Source organism: Gorilla gorilla, chromosome 3 (genome assembly GCF_029281585.2).
Source record: "Gorilla gorilla gorilla isolate KB3781 chromosome 3, NHGRI_mGorGor1-v2.1_pri, whole genome shotgun sequence".
NCBI lineage: Eukaryota > Metazoa > Chordata > Mammalia > Primates > Hominidae > Gorilla > Gorilla gorilla.
The window spans coordinates 134,436,232-134,457,019 of NC_073227.2; the positions used below are offsets into that span (position 1 = coordinate 134,436,232).

Consider the following 20,788-nt stretch of genomic DNA (forward strand, 5'->3'; position numbering starts at 1 on the left):
GGTTAAAGGAACTTCACAGCTTAGTGGAGTCCATTCTGGTCTTTTTTTGCCTAATAAGTAAAGAGTATTGTTTCTATGGAAACTGCATTTAGCAAAAATAATAACTATTATTCCAAGTATTTAAATATCCATGATAAAGTCAGTAGAATAATTTACTCTTTAGTGATAGAAATGCTTAAACATTTAGAATATATTGTACATTCTGATCACCGTACATATTTTACAGTTTAAAACTACATTTCAAGAAGTTTCTTTTGGGCAACCCCCTTTGGGTCCCCTCCCTTTGTATGGGAGCTCTGTTTTCACTCTATTCAATCTTGCAACTGCACTCTTCTCGTCCGTGTTTGTTACGGCTTGAGCTGAGTTTTCTCCCGCCATCCATCACTGCTGCTGGCTGCCGTAGCAGACCGGCCGCTGACTTCCATCCCTCCAGATCCAGCAGGGTGTCCGCTGTGCTCCTGATCCAGCGAGGCGCCCATTGCTGCTCCTGATCAGGCTAGAGGCTTGCCATTGTGCCTGCATGGTTAAGTGCTCAGGTTCGTCCTAATTGAGCCGAACACTAGTCACTGGGTTCCACGGTTCTCTTCCATGACCCACGGCTTCTAATAGAGCTATAACACTCACCGCATGGCCCCAGATTCCATTCCTTGGAATCTGTGAGGCCAAGAACCCCAGGTTAGAGAATGCGAGGCTTGCCACCATCTTGGAAAGGGCCCACCACCATCTTGGAAGCAGCCTGCCACCATCTTGGGAGCTCTGGGAGCAAGGACCGCCCGGTAACATTTTGGCAACCATGAAGGGACCTCCAAAGTGGTGAGTAATATTGGACCGCTTTTGCTTGCTATTCTGTCTTATCCTTCCTTAGAATTGGAGGAAAATACCAGGCACCTGTCGGCCAGTTAAAAACAATTAGCATGGCCGCAGGACTTAAGACTCAGGTGTGAGGCTATCTGGGGAAGGGCTTTCTCACAACCCCCAGTCCTTCTGGGTTGGGGATGGATGTCTACCTCGAGCCAGCTTCCACTTTCAGTTTTCTTGGGGAAGCCGAGGGCCGACTAGAGGCAGAAAGCTGTTGTCCCGAACTCCCGGCAGTAGCCGGTTGAGATCATGGTGCAGCCAGAAGTCTCTACTCAACAGTCGCCCATGCGTGCGCCCCTACCTTTCCTTCTGACCCATACCTCCTGGGTCCTGACCATGACTTTCTTGAAAGTGTAGCCCCAAAATTCTCCTTACCTCTGAATCTACTTCCTCTGATCCCTGCCTCCTAGGTACTAATGGTTCAGACTTTTATTTCCTTTAGCAAGTTATATCTCCAAAGGGATCTAAGGAAGCTCTACGCTGCATCCTTAGGCATCTAGGCTATAAACCCAGGGAGTCTTATCCCTGGTATCCCTCCCGACTTAGGTATACAGCTCTCAACATGGGCAGTTATGTGGGACCCATTCCTCACCACCCTTGCCAGGGCCCCGAGTTTGTAATGGCTAAGAGGAGGAGAGAGAGAGATGGAGGAGAGAGAGAGAGACAGAGGAGAGACAGAGAGAGACAGAGAAGACAGAGAGAGACAAAGGGGAGAGAGAGAGAGACGGAGGAGAGAGTGAGAGGGAGACGAAGGGGAGAGAGAGAGAGACGGAGTCAAAGAAAAAAGAGAAAGAAATAGTAAAAAAACAAAAACAAAAACAAAAACCAGTGTGCCCTATTCCTTTAAAAGCCAGGGTAAATTTAAAACCTATAATTGATAATTGAAGGTATTCTCCGTGACCCTATAACACTCCAATACCACTTTGTTGTCAGTGTAAATAAGGGCGCAGCCCGAAAGCACTGAGGCCACTGACAACCAGTAGCCTTCCTATCAAAAATCCTTAACCCAGGAACCTGCGGGTGGCCCAAATGCATTCAATCTGCAGCGGCACCTGCTTTGCTAACAGAAGAAAGTAGAAAATTAGGCTTTATAGGAAGCCTCATTGTGAACACACCTCACCGGTTCAGAACTATCCTAAGTCAAAAAAGCAAAAAGGTAGCTTACTCAAAAATCTTAAAGTATGGGGCTATTCTGTTAAAAAAAAAAGGTAATTTAACAACAACCACTGATAATTCCCTTAACCCAGCAGATTTCCTAACAGGGGATTTAAATCTTAATTACCATACAAAGGTCCAACCAGACCTAGGAGGAATTCCCTTCAGGGCAGGAAGACAGATGGTTCCTCCCAGGTGATTGAGGAAAAAACCACAATGGTTTTCAATTCAATAATTGATACGGAGACTCCTGTGGAAGCAGAGTTAGAAAAATCGCCTAATAATTGGTCTTCTCAAACATGCGAGCTGTTTGCACTCAGCCAAGCCTTCCAGAATCAAAAGACTATCTCAACCCTGACTCAAAAGGTTACCTACACCCTCTCTGAAGTGAATTTGCATAATAACTGCTTTTATGGGAATGCATCTTGTTGGGGCAGCTGGGTTGTTATGAAATACTCAGGAACCCAGCCCAACTCTAGGACTCACCCCGAGCACAAAGGCAATGTTGGGCACACTGGTAAAGGACCACTAGAATCCAGCAGCCTGGACCCCTTTCTTTTGTGGTGAAGAAAGGTGGGAAAAGAGGTGCAGGACTGCTACATTGGTGAGCATAACTAATCCGATAAGAAGAGGTCCATGGGTGGTTACACACCCTGGAAAGGAACTCACCTCTGAGCGCAAAGGCAATGTTGGGCACTCTGGTAAATGACCACTAGAATCCAGCAGCCCAGGCCCATTTCTTTGTGGTCAAGAAAGGCAGGAAAAGGGGTGCAGGACTGCTACATCGGTGAGCATAACTAATCTGATAAGCAGAGGTCCATGGGTGGTTGCGCATTTTGGAAAAGAATAAGCATTAGGCCCTTAGAGGATGCTCTAGGACTAATGCTCATTGGAAGATGACTAGGGGTGCGGGCATCCCTATATTCTTTTTTCAGATGGGAAATGTTCCCCCCCCCCAGGCAAAAAATGCCCCTAAGATGTATTCTGGAGAATTGGGACCAATTTGACCCTCAGACCCTAAGAAAGAAACAACTTATATTCTTCTGCAGTACTGCAGGAGAGAGAAACCTGGCCTCTTGAGGGAAGTATAAATTATAACACCATTTTACAGCTAGACCTCTTTTGTAGAAAAGAAAGCAAATGGAGTGAAGTGCTGTTATGCCCAGACCGTTAGTTCCCCAAAGAAGACCACCAGAGTCCAGAGTCAAAGCCAAGCGGCAAGGATCTTTACTACAAGTTCGAACCTGGTCCCTCCATTCCACAGCATACAAGAGGGCCTTGAACAATGCGAGTGTTTGCTTTTTATAGCCTGAAAGTTACAGGGGAACAAAGGAATTCTTTTGGTTCCCGCTCTTTCAGTAAAACTTTGAACGGCTGTCCTCTTATCGGAGACTTTCCTGGTGGTGTTTGTACTGGGCTCAGGAAGTTTGAGAGTTATATGGCGATATGTGGTGGGATGGGAGGATGGGATGTGTTTGTACTGGGCTTGTTTGTTTTGAGCCCGGGGCTGAGGAATGTGCCCGGCTCCTTTCAGTGCCATATGTACAAACTTTCTTTTCATTAACAGACAACTCGCAATTATGTAAAAAGTGCGATTTATGCCCTACAGGAAGCCCTCAGAGTCTACCTCCCTACCCCAGCGTCCCCCTGACTCCTTCTCCAACTAATAAGGACCCCCCTTCAACCCAAACAGTCCAAAAGGAGATAAACAAAGGGGTAAACAATGAACCAAAGAGTGCCAGTATTCTGCGATTATGCCCCCTCCAAGCAATGGGAGGAGGAGAATTTGGCCCAGCCAGAGTGTATGTACCTTTTTCTCTCTCAGACTTAAAGCAAATTAAAATAGACCTAGGTAAATTCTCAGATAACCCTGATGGCTATGTTGATGTTTTACAAGGATTAGGACAATCCTTTGATCTGACATGGAGAGATATAATGTTACTGCTAAATCAGACACTAACCCTGAATGAGAGAAGTGCCGCCATAACTGCAGCCCGAGAGTTTGGCGATCTCTGGTATCTCAGTCAGGTCAATGATAGGATGACAAGAGAGGAAAGAGAATGATTCCCCACAGGCTGGCAGGCAGTTCCAAGTGTAGACCCTCATTGGGACACAGAATCAGAACATGGAGATTAGTGCCGCAGACATTTGCTAACTTGTGTGCTAGAAGGACTAAGGAAAACTAGGAAGAAGGCTGTGAATTATTCAGTGATGTCCACTATAACACAGGGAAAGGAAGAAAATCCTGCTGCCTTTCTAGAGAGACTAAGGGAGGCATTGAGGAAGCATACTTCCCTGTCACCTGACTCTATTGAAGGCCAACTAATCTTAAAAGATAAGTTTATCACTCAGTCAGCTGCAGACATTAGAGAAAAACTTCAAAAGTCTGCCTTAGGCCTGGAGCAAAACTTAGAAACCCTACTGAACTTGGCAACCTCAGTTTTTTATAATAGAGATCAGGAGGAGCAGGTGGAATGGGACAAACGGAATTAAAAAAAAGGCCACTGCTTTAGTCATGGCCCTCAGGCAAGTGGACTTTGGAGGCTCTGGAAAACGGAAAAGCTGGGCAAATCGAATGCCTAATAGGGCTTGCTTCCAGTGCAGTCTACAAGGACACTTTAAAAAAGATTGTCCAGGTAGAAATAAACCGCCCCCTCATCCATGCCCCTTATGTCAAGGGAATCACTGGAAGGCCCACTGCCCCAGGGGACGAAGGTCCTCTGAGTCAGAAGCCACTAACCAGATGATCCAGCAGCAGGACTGAGGGTGCCCGGGGCAAGCGCCAGCCCATGCCATCACCCTCACAGAGCCCCGGGTATGCTTGACCATTGAGGACCAGGAGGTTAACTGTCTCTGGGACACTGGTGTAGCCTTCTCAGTCTTACTTTTCTGTCCCAGATAACTGTCCTCCAGATCTGTCACTATCCGAGGGGTCCTAGGACAGCCAGTCACTAGATACTTCTCCCAGCCACTAAGTTGTGACTGGGGAGCTTTACTCTTTTCACATGCTTTTCTAATTATGCTTGAAAGCCCCACTCCCTTGTTAGGGAGAGACATTCTAGCAAAAGCAGGGGCCATTAGACACCTGAACATAGGAGAAGGAACACTCGTTTGTTGTCCCCTGCTTGAGGAAGGAATTAATCCTGAAGTCTGGGCAACAGAAGGACAATATGGACCAGCAAAGAATGCCCATCCTGTTCAAGTTAAACTAAAGGATTCCGCCTCCTTTCCCTACCAAAGGCAGTACCCCCTTAGACCCGAGGCCCAACAAGGACTCCAAAAGATTGTTAAGGACCTAAAAGCTCAAGGCCTAGTAAAACCATGCAATAGCCCCTGCAATACTCCAATTTTAGGAATACAGAAACCCAACAGACAGTGGAGGTTAGTGAAAGATCTCAGGATTATCAAAGAGGCTGTTTTCCCTCTATACCCAGCTGTACCTAACCCTTACACTGTGCTTTCTCAAATACCAGAGGAAGCAGAGTGGTTTACAGTCCTGGACCTTAAGGATGCCTTTTTCTGCTTCCCTGTACATCCTGACTCTCAATTCTTGTTTGCCTTTGAAGATCCTTTGAACCCAACGTCTCAACTTACCTGGACTGTTTTACCCAAGGGTTCAGGGATAGCCCCCATCTATATGGCCAGGCATTAGCCCAAGACTTGAACCAATTCTCATACCTGGACACTCTTGTCCTTTGGTACGTGGATAATTTACTTTTATCCACCAGTTCAGAAACCTTGTGCCATCAAGCCATCCAAGCACTCTTAAATTTCCTCGCTACCTGTGGCTGCGAGATTTCCAAACCAAAGGCTCAGCTCTGCTCACAGCAGGTTAAACACTTAGGGCTAAAATTATCCAAAGGCACCAGGGCCCTCAGTGAGGAATGTATCAAGCCTATACTGGCTTATCCTCATCCCAAAACCCTAAAGCAACTAAGAGGGTTCCTTGGCATAACAGGTTTCTGCCGAATATGGATTCCCACGTACGGCAAAATAGCCAGGTCATTATATACACTAATTAAGGAAACTCAGAAAGCCAATACCTATTTAGTAAGATGGACATCTGAAGCAGGAGCGGCTTTCCAGCCCTTAAAGAGGGCCCTAACCCAAGCCCCAGTGTTAAGCTTGCCAACAGGGCAAGACTTTTCTTTATATGTCACAGAAAAAACAGGAATAGCTCTAGGAGTCCTTACACAAGTCTGAGGGACAAGCTTGCAACCTGTGGCATACCTGAGTAAGCAAATTGATGTAGTGGCAAAGGGTTGGCCTCATTGTTTATGGGTAGTGGTGGCAGTAGCAGTCTTAGTATCTGAAGCAGTTAAAATAATACAGGGAAGAGATCTTACTGTGTGGACATCTCATGATGTGAATGGCATACTCACTGCTAAAGGAGACTTGTGGCTGTCAGACAATGGTTTACTTAAATATCAGGCTCTATTACTTGAAGGGCCAGTGCTGTGACTGCGCACTTGCGCAACTCTTAACCCAGCCACATTTCTTCCAGACAATGATGAAAAGATAGAACATAACTGTCAACAAGTAATTGCTCAAACATACTCTGCTCAAGGGAAGTTCCCTTGACTGATCCCAACCTCAACTTGTATAGTGATGGAAGTTCCTTTGTAGAAAACGGACTTTGAAAAGTGGAGTATGCGGTGGTCAGTGATAATGGAATACTTGAAAGTAATCCCCTCACTTCAGGAACTAGTGCTTAGCTGGCAGAACTAATAGCCCTCACTTGGGCACTAGAATTAGAAGAAGGAAAAAGGGTGTATATATATATATATATATATACACACACACTCTAAGTATGCTTACCTAGTCCTCCATGCCCACACAGCAATATGGAGAGAAAGGGAATTCCTAACTTCTGAGGGAACACCTATCAAACATCAGGAAGCCTTTAGGAAATTGTTATTGGCTATACAGAAACTTAAGGAGGTGGCAGTCATATACTGCCAGGGTCATCAGAAAGGAAAGAGAAATAGAAGGGAGCAGCCAAGTGGATACTGAAGCCAGGAGAACCGCAAGGCAGGACCCTCCATTAGAAATTCTCATAGAAGGACCTCTAGTATGGGGTAATCCTCTCCGGGAAACCAAGCCCCAGTACTCAGCAGGAGAAATAGAATAGGGAACCTCATGAGGACATACTTTCCTACCCTCAGGATGGCTAGCTACCGAAGAAAGAAAAATACTTTTGCTGCAGCTAACCAATAGAAATTACTTAAAACCCTTCACCAAACCTTCGACTTAGCCATTGATAGCACCCATCAGATGGCCAAATTATTATTTACTGGACCAGGCCTTTTCAAAACTGTCAAGCAGATAGTCAGAGCTTGTAAAGTGTGCCAAAGGAATAATCCCCTGCACTGCAGGCCATACATTTCAATCCCTGTATCTTTAATCTCCTTGTTAAGTTTGTCTCTTCCAGAATCAAAGCTGTAAAACTACAAATCGTTCTTCAAATGGAGCCCCAGATGCAGTTCATGACTAAGATCTACCATGAACCCCTGGACCGGCCTGCTAGCCCATGCTCCGATGTTAATGACATCGAAGGCACCCCTCCCGAGGAAATCTCAACTGCACAACCCCTATTATGCCCCAATTCAGCAAGAAGCAGTTAGAGCGGTCATTGGCCAACCTCCCCAACAGCACTTGGGTTTTCCTGTTGAGAGGGGGGACTGAGAGACAGGACTGGCTGGATTTCCTAGGCCGACTAAGAATCCCTAAGCCTAGCTGGGAAGGTGACCGCTTCCACCTTTAAACATGGGGCTTGCAACTTAGCTCACACCCAACCAATCAGATAGTAAAGAGAGCTCACTAAAATGCTAATTAGGCAAAAACAGGAGGTAAAGAAATAGCCAGTCATCTATCGCCTGAGAGCACAGTGGGAGGGACGATGATTGGGATATAAACCCAGGCATTTGAGCCAGCAACAGCAACCCCCTTTCGGTCCCCTCATATTGTATGGGAGCTCTGTTTTCACTCTATTAAATCTTGCAACTGCAAAAAAAAAAAAAAGTTTCTTTTGTTATTAAAATGAATGGTAAACCCAGTGCTCCTCCAAAGATCAATATATTAGTTTTTTAAAAAAATATTTGAACAACTGTGTAAAACATTTGGTAGTGCCTTTTGGAATAAAAGAGTACCATTCATCAAAATTGGCTGTGTGGTAACGCCATGAAAGAAACAAAACTATATTACCACAAAAATAGGGGTAATAATGGATAAAACAGTTTATTGTTAGAATAATTTCTACATGTAATTTTTAACGGATTAGGTATTACATAGTTGTTTTTTATGTAATTAAATATTCTAAAATTTGGTTTTTCATTTAGTCAGACATTATCTATCTGGCCAGTGAACCACTAAATTAATATGACCCATTACATTCATGATATACCACAGGAAATATTGACTCAATTTTAGCATCTTCTATGGCATTTAATGGAAAATACTGTAACTGTCTCCTTCAAAGTCAGTGCAATGCATCTTGGCAGCCCTGCCCAGAGCTTTTTATAGATCAGGTTGCTCTCTTACACAGTAGAACGATTATATTCTCATGTATATTTGGATTCCCCATGGCTGTGCACCACCCTTGTAGAGAGAGGCTCTGGAGGGCGGCAGTGGCAATATTTTCTTCGGAAGGTAATGCTTGATCTCCAAGCCACCTCTAGATATTACAGAGTCAAGAGGGTGTGGTTGGCTGGCTGACAAACAAGAAGAGGCTCATTAACCAAAAGTGGAAGGAGATTTTCTTGCTTGCGTTTTCCACCAGCTTTGACTTTTAAGAACACACTTTCGTATTACCTTGGTTCAAAGCCTTTAAGATATATAAACAATAAATATATCTGGCATCCCTATTACCTCCTTATCCACTTTCTACTTTTTTATTCCTTTTTCTCATTTATTAATAATGGGTTGGGTTGGAAGAAGGGGCTGTACCAAATTATGTGTAGTATTATCCCACTCAAAATTGACATGGAGTGGGATCAGTAGAGCTTATGAGTTAAAAGGCTTCAAGCAAACCTCTACATTGAGGCAAGAGACTCAGTGTGAAAGCCTAAAATTTGCATAGGGCAACAATCCTTTGACCTAAAATGTATCATCTATTTTTGCTGAAATAATTCTTAATGAACCACATGAGTTAGCAAGGTGCTCTACCAAAACAAAAATAAACACATCAAAAAGGATTTTTTAACCACTTTCTTTCAAGACTTACACTGTAAAATATTTAAGGGAAATTTAAAGGTTCACTTGATTTCTGGGTTGCAAGTTTTATTTTCTAGGTCTGTGCCCACTGATAATTTAAAGTGGGATAGTTAGGTCCTGTCTGTTGCTATTTGCACTTCTACTGTTAAAATAGATATGACATAAAAACATATTTCTGGTACTTTAATTTATTCAAAGAAAGTAAATTATAAACACTTTATTAAAAAGATATGTTTGTATTAGAAGATATTGAAAAACCTTGGCATTCTTCATAGAACTAAAGAAAACTATTTTAAAATTCATTTGGAACCAAAAAAGAGCCTGAATAGCCAAGGCAATCCTAAGCAAAAAGAACAAAGCTGGAAGAATCACACAACCTAACTTCAAACTATGCTACAGGGCTACAGTAACCAAAACAGCATGGTATTGGTACAAACACAGACACATGGACCAATAGAACAGAATAGAGAACCCAGAAATAAGACTAAACACCTACAACTATCTGATCTTTGACAAAGGTGACAAAAGCAAGCAATGGGGAAAGTATTCCCTGTTCAATAAATGGTGCTGGGATAATTGGCTATCCATATGCAGAAGATTGAAACTGGACCCCTTCCCTACATCATATACAAAAACTAACTCAATATGTATTAAAGACTTAAATGTAAAACCCCAAACTGTAAAAACTCTGGAAGACAACTCTGGCAATACCATTCAGGACATAGGTATGGGCAAAGATTCCCTAATGATGACACCAAAAGCAATTGCAACAAAAGCAAAAATTGATGAAGGGGATCTAAGTAAACTACGCAGCTTTTGCACAGCAAAAGAAACAGACAACCTACAAAATGGGAGAAAATATTTGCAAACTATGCATGTGACAAAAGTCTAATATGCAGAATCTCAAAGGAACAAATTTACAAGAAAAATACAAATAGCCCTGTAAAAAGATGGGCAAAAAACATAAATAGACACTTTTCAAAAGACATGATTGAGGCCAACAATTATATAAAAAACAAAGCTCAATATCACTGTTCATTAGAGAAATAAAAATCAAAACCACAATGAGATACCATCTCACAGCAGTTAGAAAGGATGTTACTAAAAAGTCAAAAAATAACAGATGCTGGCCATCTTGTGGAGAAAAAGGAACACTTATACATTAGTGGGAATATAAATTAGTTCAACTATTGTGAAAGACAGGTAGCAATTTCTCAAAGACCAGAAAAATGAAATACTGTTTGACCCAGCAAATTCTATTACTGAATATATACCTAAAGGTATACAAAGCATTATATTATAAAGACATATTCACACATATGTTCATTGCAGCACTATTCACAATAGGAAAGACATGGAATCAACCTAAGTGTCCATTAATGATAGACTGGATAAAGAAAATGTTACATATACACTATGGAATACTATGCAGCCATAAAAAAGAATGAGATCATGTCTTTTGTGGGGACATGGATGAAGATGGAGGCCATCATCCTTAGCAAACTAACACAGGAACAGAAAAGCAAATACTGCATATTTTCCCTTATAAGTGGAAGCTAAATGATGAGATCACATGGACACGTAGAGGGGAATAACATACACTGGGGCCTTTTGGAAGGTGGAGGATGGGAGGAGGGAGAGGATCAGGAAAAATAACTAATGGATACTAGGCTTAATACCTGTGTGATGAAATAATCTGTATAAAAACCCCCCACGACACAAGTTTACCATGTAACGAATCTGCACTTGTACCTCTGAACTTAAGTTTAAAAAAAGAGAAAAAAATACACAAGATTGCAGTAATTGTCCAGGGTGCCTCAATCCAGGGGCAAAAACCATTATTTTTTCTTGGCTGAGGTTATGCTTTATGTGTCCTTCTGCATCCTGCTTTTTCTAGTTAACCTTATATTGTAAGAATTTTTCTTATGCCATAATTTTCAAGTGTACTTAAAAGCTGAATAGTATTTCAATATATGTATGTTACCTTAACTCATTGAACCAATAATATATTATTGAATATTTAGATTGCTTCTGATTTGCTGGGGGTGGGGACTTACTACTATAAAGAATACATTAGAATGTAAAAACATACATGAGGCTGGATCTGTACTTTTGATCTCTTTTTGAACTTAGGACATAGACCAGGGACTCAATGTCTACTTGTTAAATTGAAGAAGAATGAACACAAACTTGATTATTTCTAGATCTTGGTGGAATAGGATTTCTTCCTGTCACAATAAAATGAAAGAAGATAACATGAATTCATAGCAGCATTGGCGACTTGAAGGTGGTATTACTAATAGATCACAATAATGCAGAATTTCTGTATAACAAAAGGTTGATGGTAACCAATTGATGTTAAGACCCAACAAGGCTGAGAATACTTTTATCTATGTTCATCAGGTATACTGGGCTGTAGTTTTGTTTTTGTTTTTGTTTTTTTTGTCATGTACTTGTCTAGTTTTGGTGTCAGTATAGTGCTGCCTTCATAGAATGAATTAGAGTTCTCTCATTTTCACATTTTTGGAATAGTTTGAAGTGAATTGTTATTAGTTCTTTGTAAGTTTGGTAGAATTTGGCAGTGAAGCCATTCGGTCATGGGCTTTCCTTTGTTGGGAGACTTTTTGTTACTTATTCATCAATCTTATTACTCATTATTGGTCTGTTTGGGTTTATATTTTTTCCTGACTGAGTCTTGGTAGGTTGTATGTGTCCAGGAATTTATCCATTTCCTCTAGGTTTTCCAGTTTGTTAGTATATAGTTGTTCATAATAGTCTCTGGTGGCCTTATACATTTCTGTGGTATCTGTCATTATGTCTCTTTTTTGTTTCGATTTTGTTTATTTGGATCTTCTCTCTTTTTTTCTTGGTTTATCTAGCTAGCTGTTTATTAATTTTATTTATCTTTTCAAAAAACTTTATATTTGTTGATGCTTTGTATTTTTTAGTCTCTATTTCATTTAGTTCTGTTCTGATTTTTATTATTTCTCTTCTACTTAATTTTGGGCTTAGCTTGTTCTTGCTTTTCTATTTCCTTTAGATGCATCATTAGATTTTTTATTTAAAATCTGTGTACTTCTTTTGATGTAGGCATTTATTGCTATAATCCTCTTTCTTCACACTGCTTTTTCTGTATCCCATAGGTTTTGGTATTTTGTGTTTCCATTTTCATTTGTTTCAAGAACTTTTTTGATTGGCTTTTGAATTTCTTCCTTGATCCAGTGGTTGCTCAGGAGCATGTTGTTTAATTTCCATGCATTGATACAGCTTCTAAAGTTCATCTTTTTATTGATTTCTAGTTTTATTCCATTGTGGTCTGAGAAGATACTTGGTATGACTTTGATTTTTAAACATTTGTTGAGACTTGTTTTGTGCCCTAACATATGGTTTATTCTGGAGAATGTTCCATGTGCTGATAAGAACATGTATTCTGCAGCTGTTGGATAAAATGTTCTGTAGAGATGTCTGTTAGGTCCATATGGTCTAAAGTGAAGTTTCAATCCAATGTTTCTTTGTTGGTTTTCTGATTAGATGATCTGTCCAATGCTGAGAGTGGAGTGTCGAAGTCTCTAATTACAGGCAGCAGCAAAACAAGGGAGATTTTCCAGCTGACTTTTGGGACAATCCCAAGGTTAGAGACCATAAAACTGGAAAAAAGTAACTACATAGGATGAAAGAGGCAAGTCAGTTTACTCTTCTAAGGATGTCTGATGCCTGCATTGGCACAAAGCTAAGAATAGCATATCGAAAGGAGACTCTGGCAGGAGGGATTCTGCAGCACGTGTGGCACTAGAAAAATAGAAGTGCTCTAATGGAGTGGTTCTCATATTTGGCCACACATTGGAATAAACCGTGGAATTTGAAAAAAATAAACTCCACATCCCACCTCTCAAAATTCTGATTTAATAATTTGAGGACGGCCTGAGCATTGAAACTTTTTTTTTTTTAACGGAGTCTTGCTCTGTCACCAGGCTGGAGTGCAGTGGTGCGGTCTTGGCTTACTGCAACCTCCACCTCCCAGGTTCAAGTGATTCTCCTGCCTCAGCCTCCCAAGTAGCTGGGACTATAGGTGCGTGCCACTACACCCAGCTAATTTTTTTTGTATTTTTAGTAGAGACAGGGTTTCGCCACATCAGCCAGGATAGTCTTGATCTCCTGACCTTGTGATCCACCCGCCTTAGCCTCCCTAAGTGCTGAGATTACAGGTATGAGCCACCATGCCCAGGTAATCTTTTCGTATTTTTAGTAGAGACTGGATTTCACTATGTTAGCCAGGATGGTCTCTATCTCTTGACCTTGGGATCTACCATGAAACTTTTAAGTTTGAGGATTACTGCTCTAAATAACTACTTTTGGTTTAACAAGAGGCCACCCTCAGAAACAACATGTCCACTTGGACTTCTCAAGTGCAATCACTGGAGGACTTCTATAATTAGATCTGTATTCATTTCCAGTCTAATACAACTGGGGTTATGAATTTAATAAATACGTCTTAGCCACAAAAAGCATTCGAGTGTAGACCTTACTTATTTAATTGTTTTACAAAAACAAACAGAAAACTAAGAATTGTTAATGCTGACAGAGAGCATATTTCAATGAACAGAGTTAATAAAGGAAACAGAATATATTAAAATAAGTCAAATTAACATCAGTAGAGAAGCATAACAGAATATCACATTCATAAAACAAGAAAAGAAACCAAAACTTGCTTTGAGGAAAGAATACTAAAATTTAAAATGTGATTGCTTCAATTAAAAATAAATCATCATTAGATAGATTTAGTACTAGGAGAATAAGCACAGGGAAAGACTGAATTAGTAACTCAGAAAAGCAAGCCTGGGCAAGTTACTAGTCTGTGCCACATGATAAAAAAGTGCAAAGTCTGGGAAAAGTATTCAGAAATGTGACGAATCGATCCAGAAGTTCCAGTGTTCATCTGGGAAAGGTTCCAAAGGGTCCACCTGGTGTCAGGTAGGGTTAATAACAAGGCCCACAACCAAAGAGAGCTTGGTGAAGTTTCAGAATTCAAAACGAAGAGAGAATACAAAAAGTAGTGAAAGAAGTATAGGTAACTTACAAAGAAATGGAAGCCAGATTAATATAAAGTGGGCTCAAAGTTTGAAATAAGAATTATTTTAAATGTGAAGTTTTTAATTTTGCCAAAAGATTCAAATATGATTTCAAAATAAAGATATTTTCATGTGAAGGACACATTTTGAACAGAAAGCAGAAATTTTCTATATTGGAAAATACAGCATATTACAAGAAAATATAAAAGATTTATCTTTATGCCTTTATCATAATTTTAAGCTTTATATACTATAAGAAATTCAGGAATTGGGCAAATCCACAATTGCATCAGGAGCTCTGAGCATATTCCCCTGGGCTGTGGTGTCCTTCCCATGCTTATATCTGCTTTCTGAATTTTAAAATTTATTTAATACAGCTTATCTATTTATTCCCCTACTCACCTTCAATTATCTTTACTGTTACTGATTGTTTCTAATTTGAAAATTATTTTTCTGCCATATAATATATTTTCAAGAGGGATTAAATCTGTTATCTTGACCCAAAACTCAGAATCTTTAGACTCTTTAATCAAAATACCTGCATTTAACTCAAGTTGATCTGTGATTACTATCTGTCCAGGGTCCATATTCTCACTGCTCCTTGTATTTTTAAGCCACTGAACTGTCTGATTTCCATTTTTTGCTCTCAGAAGATGGTTATTATCTTTCTGCATAGTACAGCTCTCAGCACTCATTGCGTTGATTTTTATCTTGGTAAATATTTTTTAATAGATAATAGTGCCCTTTGCTTACTCATAATGGAATTTCATAATATAAAAAGTAGATCCCATAGGTTATTGCCAGACATCTTTCTATAAAACTGAGCATGCATTAATGCTATTGGCATTTTTTAGTGTAGAGGATATTGAATATCACAGTGAATGGGTAATGCTAGCTGTCACAAATATTTCTCAGCACTGAACTTTCTTTCACTTAAATGACCTAAGGAAATTCTAAGTTATATAATAAATTCTTTCATCTCCATTTTTATGTGAGGAGGAAGAATATTGGATTTTGCAAATAAATAAAATGAAAGATCAAAAATTATTTGGTTTTTATTTCATTCCATCAAAAATAAAGCCTTATACAAGCACTGATTCACTAGGTTATTACAGAAATTTTTAATAAGATGTATATTATAAGAGCTTCCTCATCAGTAGTAGGTATTGTCTCAGAAAATCTTTAAGTTGTTCAAGTCTGTCTACGCGTATTAGCTATTATACAAATATAGAATGTTTATTGCAATTATGTGAGGTGATTTACCTAAAGCTTCACAACAACCTTGTAATGATGGTACAATGATTATCCTTATCTTTCAGATGAGGAAACTGAAGATTAGAGAGATTAGGTAACAGAGATAGAATTTTAAACCCAGGGCTAGTTGTCTTTGTTGCCAGTGTGTTCTTCTGCCTCTTTTCAACTGAGTGTATTGCCTGTTTTACATGTCTAATTAGAAACCCCTCTCAGTGGGATCACTGTTGAAGAGCTTCTCATCCATAAAGAACTTTCTAAGAATTTTCGTAGAAGCCCTATGTAAATTTCAGTTCATATACAACTATGTTCATGAACTACCACCAAAGTTCAAATCGCATTTTGAAATCCCCTCTCTTTATTGCCTTACAACATAAAAGCAATTGCCAGTCACTCAGTATCTGTCTTCTATATAAGGCCATACATTTTGTGAAAGCAGGCACCATTTTGGTCTAACTGGATCTCTTATGTCTAAGAAACTGCTTTGCCTAGAGGAGTTACTTGATAAACATTTGTTAATGCAATAATTTGTTTTTACATCATTTTCTTCTTGTCTCTTCTTTTCAATTCCTATTTACACCAAAACAGGTAGTATCTTCTGTACTTTTCACCTGGGCTGTTAGGCTGGCCTTTTGGACTTAAGACTCCTCTCATTTCTTCAACCTGCCAAGCACATTGCTGCCCTAGAGTTTATGCACTCGCTGTTCCCTTAGTGGAAACATCTTTGTCTCAGAGAGCCACATGGTCACTCTTTCACCTCCCTTGGGTCTCTGTTCAAATGTTCTCCTATTGGTGAGAATACCTATTTAAAATGGCAGCCCCTCCTTTCCCTACCTGATCATTGAAATTTCACTCTTCCATTTAAGGTCCAGCTTAATTGCTGCAGGGAGAGCTCAGGATGAACCACTGGGATTGTGGTGCATGTGATCACAGAGGTCAGGGACCAAATCATGAAAGGCCCAGTAGAAAATCTGGAGAATTCTTTTACTATGAATGAGACAAGAAGCCACTGGAAGAGAGAAGTGACCAGGAAAACCAGTTAGAAGAATATTTAATATTCCCTATGAGAGAGAGAGAGAGAGAGAGAAAAAGAGAGAGAGAAAGAGAGAGAAAGGTGTCTTGAAAGTGAGTATTAATAATGGAGAATATGAATAAAATTGGCCAGTGAAATAAAAGAAGGATGTGAAAGAGAGGAGTCAAGGATGACCTTAAGGATTAAGGCCTGAGAAATTGGAACAGTGGAATTTTCATTTACTAATTTGAGTAAAACTTTGGAGGAATAGTTTTGTTTGTTTGTTTGTTTGTTTTTGTTTGTTTTTGGAGACGAGAGTCTCACACTGTCGCCCGGGCTGGAGTGGGGCAGTGGCACAATCTCAGCTCACTGCAACCTCCGCCTCCCTGGTTCAAGCGATTCTTCTGCTTCAGCCTCCCAAGTAGCTGGGATTACAGGTGTCTGCCATCACGACCGGCTAATTTTTAGTATTTTTAGTAGAGACGGGATTTCACTATGTTGGTCAGGCTGGTCCCAAACTCCTGACCTCGTCATCCGCCCACCTTGGCCTGCCAAAGTGCTGGGATTATAGGCGTGAGCCACTGCTCCTGGCCAGGAATAGTTTTTAAAGCAAATATCAAGCTTTCAATTTAGGACATGTTAAGTTTGGAAATCTATTTAACATCCAAGTACAAGGTGATAGATAAAGTGTAGGGTCAAGTAGGCAGTTGCATGTAAGATTCCAGCATTGAGGTGATAAATCCAGGCTTGGGATATGTACATATAAGTTCTCAGTAGATACGTGGTGTGTAAAGCCATGAAGCTGGGTGATATCACTGAAGAGTAAGGGTAAATAGAGAAGAGGTTTAGCACTGAGTCCTGGGACACCTCAACATGTAGAGATTGGGGAGATGAGGAGAAGCCAGCAAAGGAAACTTAGAACAAGTTATGTAATAGGAAAAGACCAGGAGAGTGAGCTGTCTCAGAAGACAGAAAAGATGTTTCAAGGAGAAAGGAGTGATCAATTGTGTCAGTGTTTCTGATAACTTCAATAAGGTAACGACTGTGAAATAACTGTTGGGACTAGAAACATAGAGGCCATTTCCATCCTTTCAAAGAGCAGTTTTAGGGGAGGTGACAAAAGCCTTGGTTCAAATAAGAAGGTGATAGGAGTCTACTTCAGGAGAAAAAAATGGCATGTGCAAAGCGTGTGAAGCAGGATTAGGGGGCTTTTTCCCTTTGTGAGAAATATGGCTAGTTTCTGGACATTGAAAACTCTCATTTCCTGGCTTACATGATGTTTGTCCAAATAGACCATTCAAAGTTTAAAAACAAGGCAGAGATATGCCCAAAACATGCTTTATTATTATTATTATTGTGATATTTTTCTGTATATCCTCTATATTTTTCTTTTTCTTCCTATTATGTTTTAGAGCTATATTTATATTGGTATTTATAGATCTAGTTCAACCTTTTTAACTATAGTTAACTTGTTTCCAGGTTCTTTTTTTTCTCTTAAGCAATCACATTATTTATTCATTTTTAATCTATGAATTATTTAAAGTTTGTGTTTTTTAAACATTTCTAAGCTAAAAGTTGATTGAAGCCTCACATGTGCTCTTCTAGAATTTTCTCTTCTAATAAGGCTTCTCATTCTCATGGTTAATTTAAAATGACTTCTAGGCCTTTAAAAAACCCACAGCTTCTTTTTTTTAAATTCAACTTTTATTTTAGATTCAGGGGGTACATATGCAGATTTGTTACATGCGTGTATTGTGTGATACTGAGGATTGGGGAATGAATGATCCTGCCACCCAGGTAGTGAACATAATACCCAATAAGGTAGTTTTTCAGCCCTATCTCTCCTCCTCTCCTCGACTAGTAGACTAGTAGTTCTAGTGTCTATTGTCCCCATCTTTATGTCCATATGTACCCAGTGCAAAAGAATGCTTTAAAGAAATTAAGGTGACATCAGCTTCATTAATGACTTTAGGAGAGAACATTCTAAGGCAATAAGGATTTTAATTTAAAAAACATAAAAGGCAAATTCAGCTTACTTGAACAATTAAATTTTTTTCTTTGGATTTTTACCCAAACGAACAGAGTTGCCATGAAATACTCATCAAAAATTTGGGTAGTGAAACAACAATTAAAAGTAAATATTTTAAGCATGGAATTTTCAGACTTAGAATTTGTAGGTTTTATAAAATCTCAAAAATATGTAGAAAACACTCATTTTTAAATTCTTGAGGAAACTATACTTCATAATTTATGACAAAGATGTTTGCAAGTTCATGTAATATAAAAGTATATGTTTAACTATGGAAAAATGTTTCTTTCATGTGTGGTCTGGTGAAATTGCTGTGAATTATTCAACCCTTAAAATATATTTGTGTTGTTATTTTCATGGTTCATAAAGCACTAATGTAAAACAGATTTTTAAACAGTCCTTGTACATTTGACACAGCTGTCATGGAACTAATGCAAACATTATGCATAAGTATATGATCAATGATGTAATGATTTAATGTACACATTAGTATATAATAATTCACTGCCAGACACTGGTGAGATTATAAAACTGATTTTCCAGGATCATAATTTAGTGATTGGAATATTAGATTAGCAGTGAGAAAAATCAGAGTTTTGGCATCTTTGATCTGTTTCATTATGTCAGGAAAATAGTATTCATTCTGTTTTATAAGGTGGAAGGAAGGATCAAAGGCAAAAAATGATAGGTCCTCTTCTAATGTGTCATTAATATTCATTAATATATGTATATTATTTTAATTTACATTTTATATAAATAAAATATTAACTAATTTTATTAATTTTCCCAATATCATAAATTGTACAAAGAACCTACATAAAAGTGTGAGTGTGTGTGTTTCTTTTTGTTTGGTTTGCTTTTGTGAGACAAAGTCTTGCTCTGTCACCAGGCTGGAGTGCAGTGGCATGATCTCGGCTCACTGCAACCTCCGCCTCGTGGGTTCAAGTGATTCTCCTGCCTTAGCCTTCCGAGTAGCTGGGACTACAGGCATGCACCACCACACCCTGCTAATTTTTGTATTTTTAGTGGAGACAGGGTTTCACCATGTTGGCCAGGATGGTCTTGATCTCTTGACCTCGTGATCTGCTCATCTTGGCCTCCCAAAGTGCTGGGATTACAGGCATGAGCCACCGCGCCCGGCCAAGTGTGTGTGTTTTAAAGAAAACTTGAAAGGGCCGGGTGCGGTGGCTAATGCCTGTAATCCCAGCACTTTGGGAGGCCAACGCGGGCAGATCACCTGAGGTCAGGAGTTCAACACCAGCCTGGTCAACATGGCGAAACCCTGTCTCTACTAAAAATACAAAAATTAACCGGGCGTGGTGGCACACACCTGTAATCCCAGCTACTTGGGAGGCTGAAGCAGGAGAATCACTTGAACCTGGGAGGTGCAGGTTGCAGTGAGCCGAGATCAAGCCACTGCACTCCAGCCTGGTGACAGAGCAAGACTTTGTCTCACAAAAGCAAAACAAACAAAAAGAAACACACACACTCACACTTTTATGTAGGTTCTTTGTACAATATGTATGCTGAATGTATGTAGGTTCTTTGTACAATAATATGAAACTCAATAGAGTTTCATATTATTATTTGAAATTCATGTTATTATCGGAGGTGAGAATGAGCTGCTGAAGTGTTTCATAAATGATCTGATTACAACCAAATCCAGAGGTCGTCATTGAGCTATAGATAGCAAGCTTCATTTTTATTAAAAAAGAGAAACAATTGATCTTTTTTTCAAGTGACTAAGGATAACTACATGTTATTTCCTTATATCTTGGCTAGAGTATTTTCTCCACCCTATATGTTTTGGCTTATATTCAGTAATTTTTGCCACATTTGGGCCCAGGTCTTTACCTCTGCACAAGCTATAGTATCTATGGCTTGCTTGCTAATTCAGCACCCACATTCCTCACCTTCCCTGTGCTTGAACCCCATCATTTGTTGTTGTTTCAGATTATCTAATTAAAAAATCAGCTTCCAATTTTCCCTATTACTCTTCTCAATACCCTCATGTAACGTGTAGACACATTGGAAGATAATCTATCATTTTGCCCAATATAGATGCTATTTCCCAAAAAGACTTACATATACATCTGCTTAAAAAGTCATGAAAAAAAATTTCACCTTTGGGAATAAATAAAGTATAGGTGGGGTGTTGGTATTAGAAGATAATTCTCTGTGAGTCACTCACATTTTCTGCAA

At 39.6% G+C, this 20,788-nt stretch overlaps 1 long non-coding RNA gene across 1 annotated transcript in view; it reads left to right on the plus strand.

Moving 5' to 3' along the window:
- Positions 1-720: 720 nt before the first annotated feature.
- The window catches only part of LOC129533012 (uncharacterized), a 74,847-nt gene continuing 54,779 nt past the window's right edge, over positions 721-20,788 (plus strand). Inside the window, exon 1 of the long non-coding RNA XR_008679013.1 lies at positions 721-813. This is a non-coding gene — a long non-coding RNA (uncharacterized lncRNA). The remainder of the gene's footprint in view (positions 814-20,788) is intronic.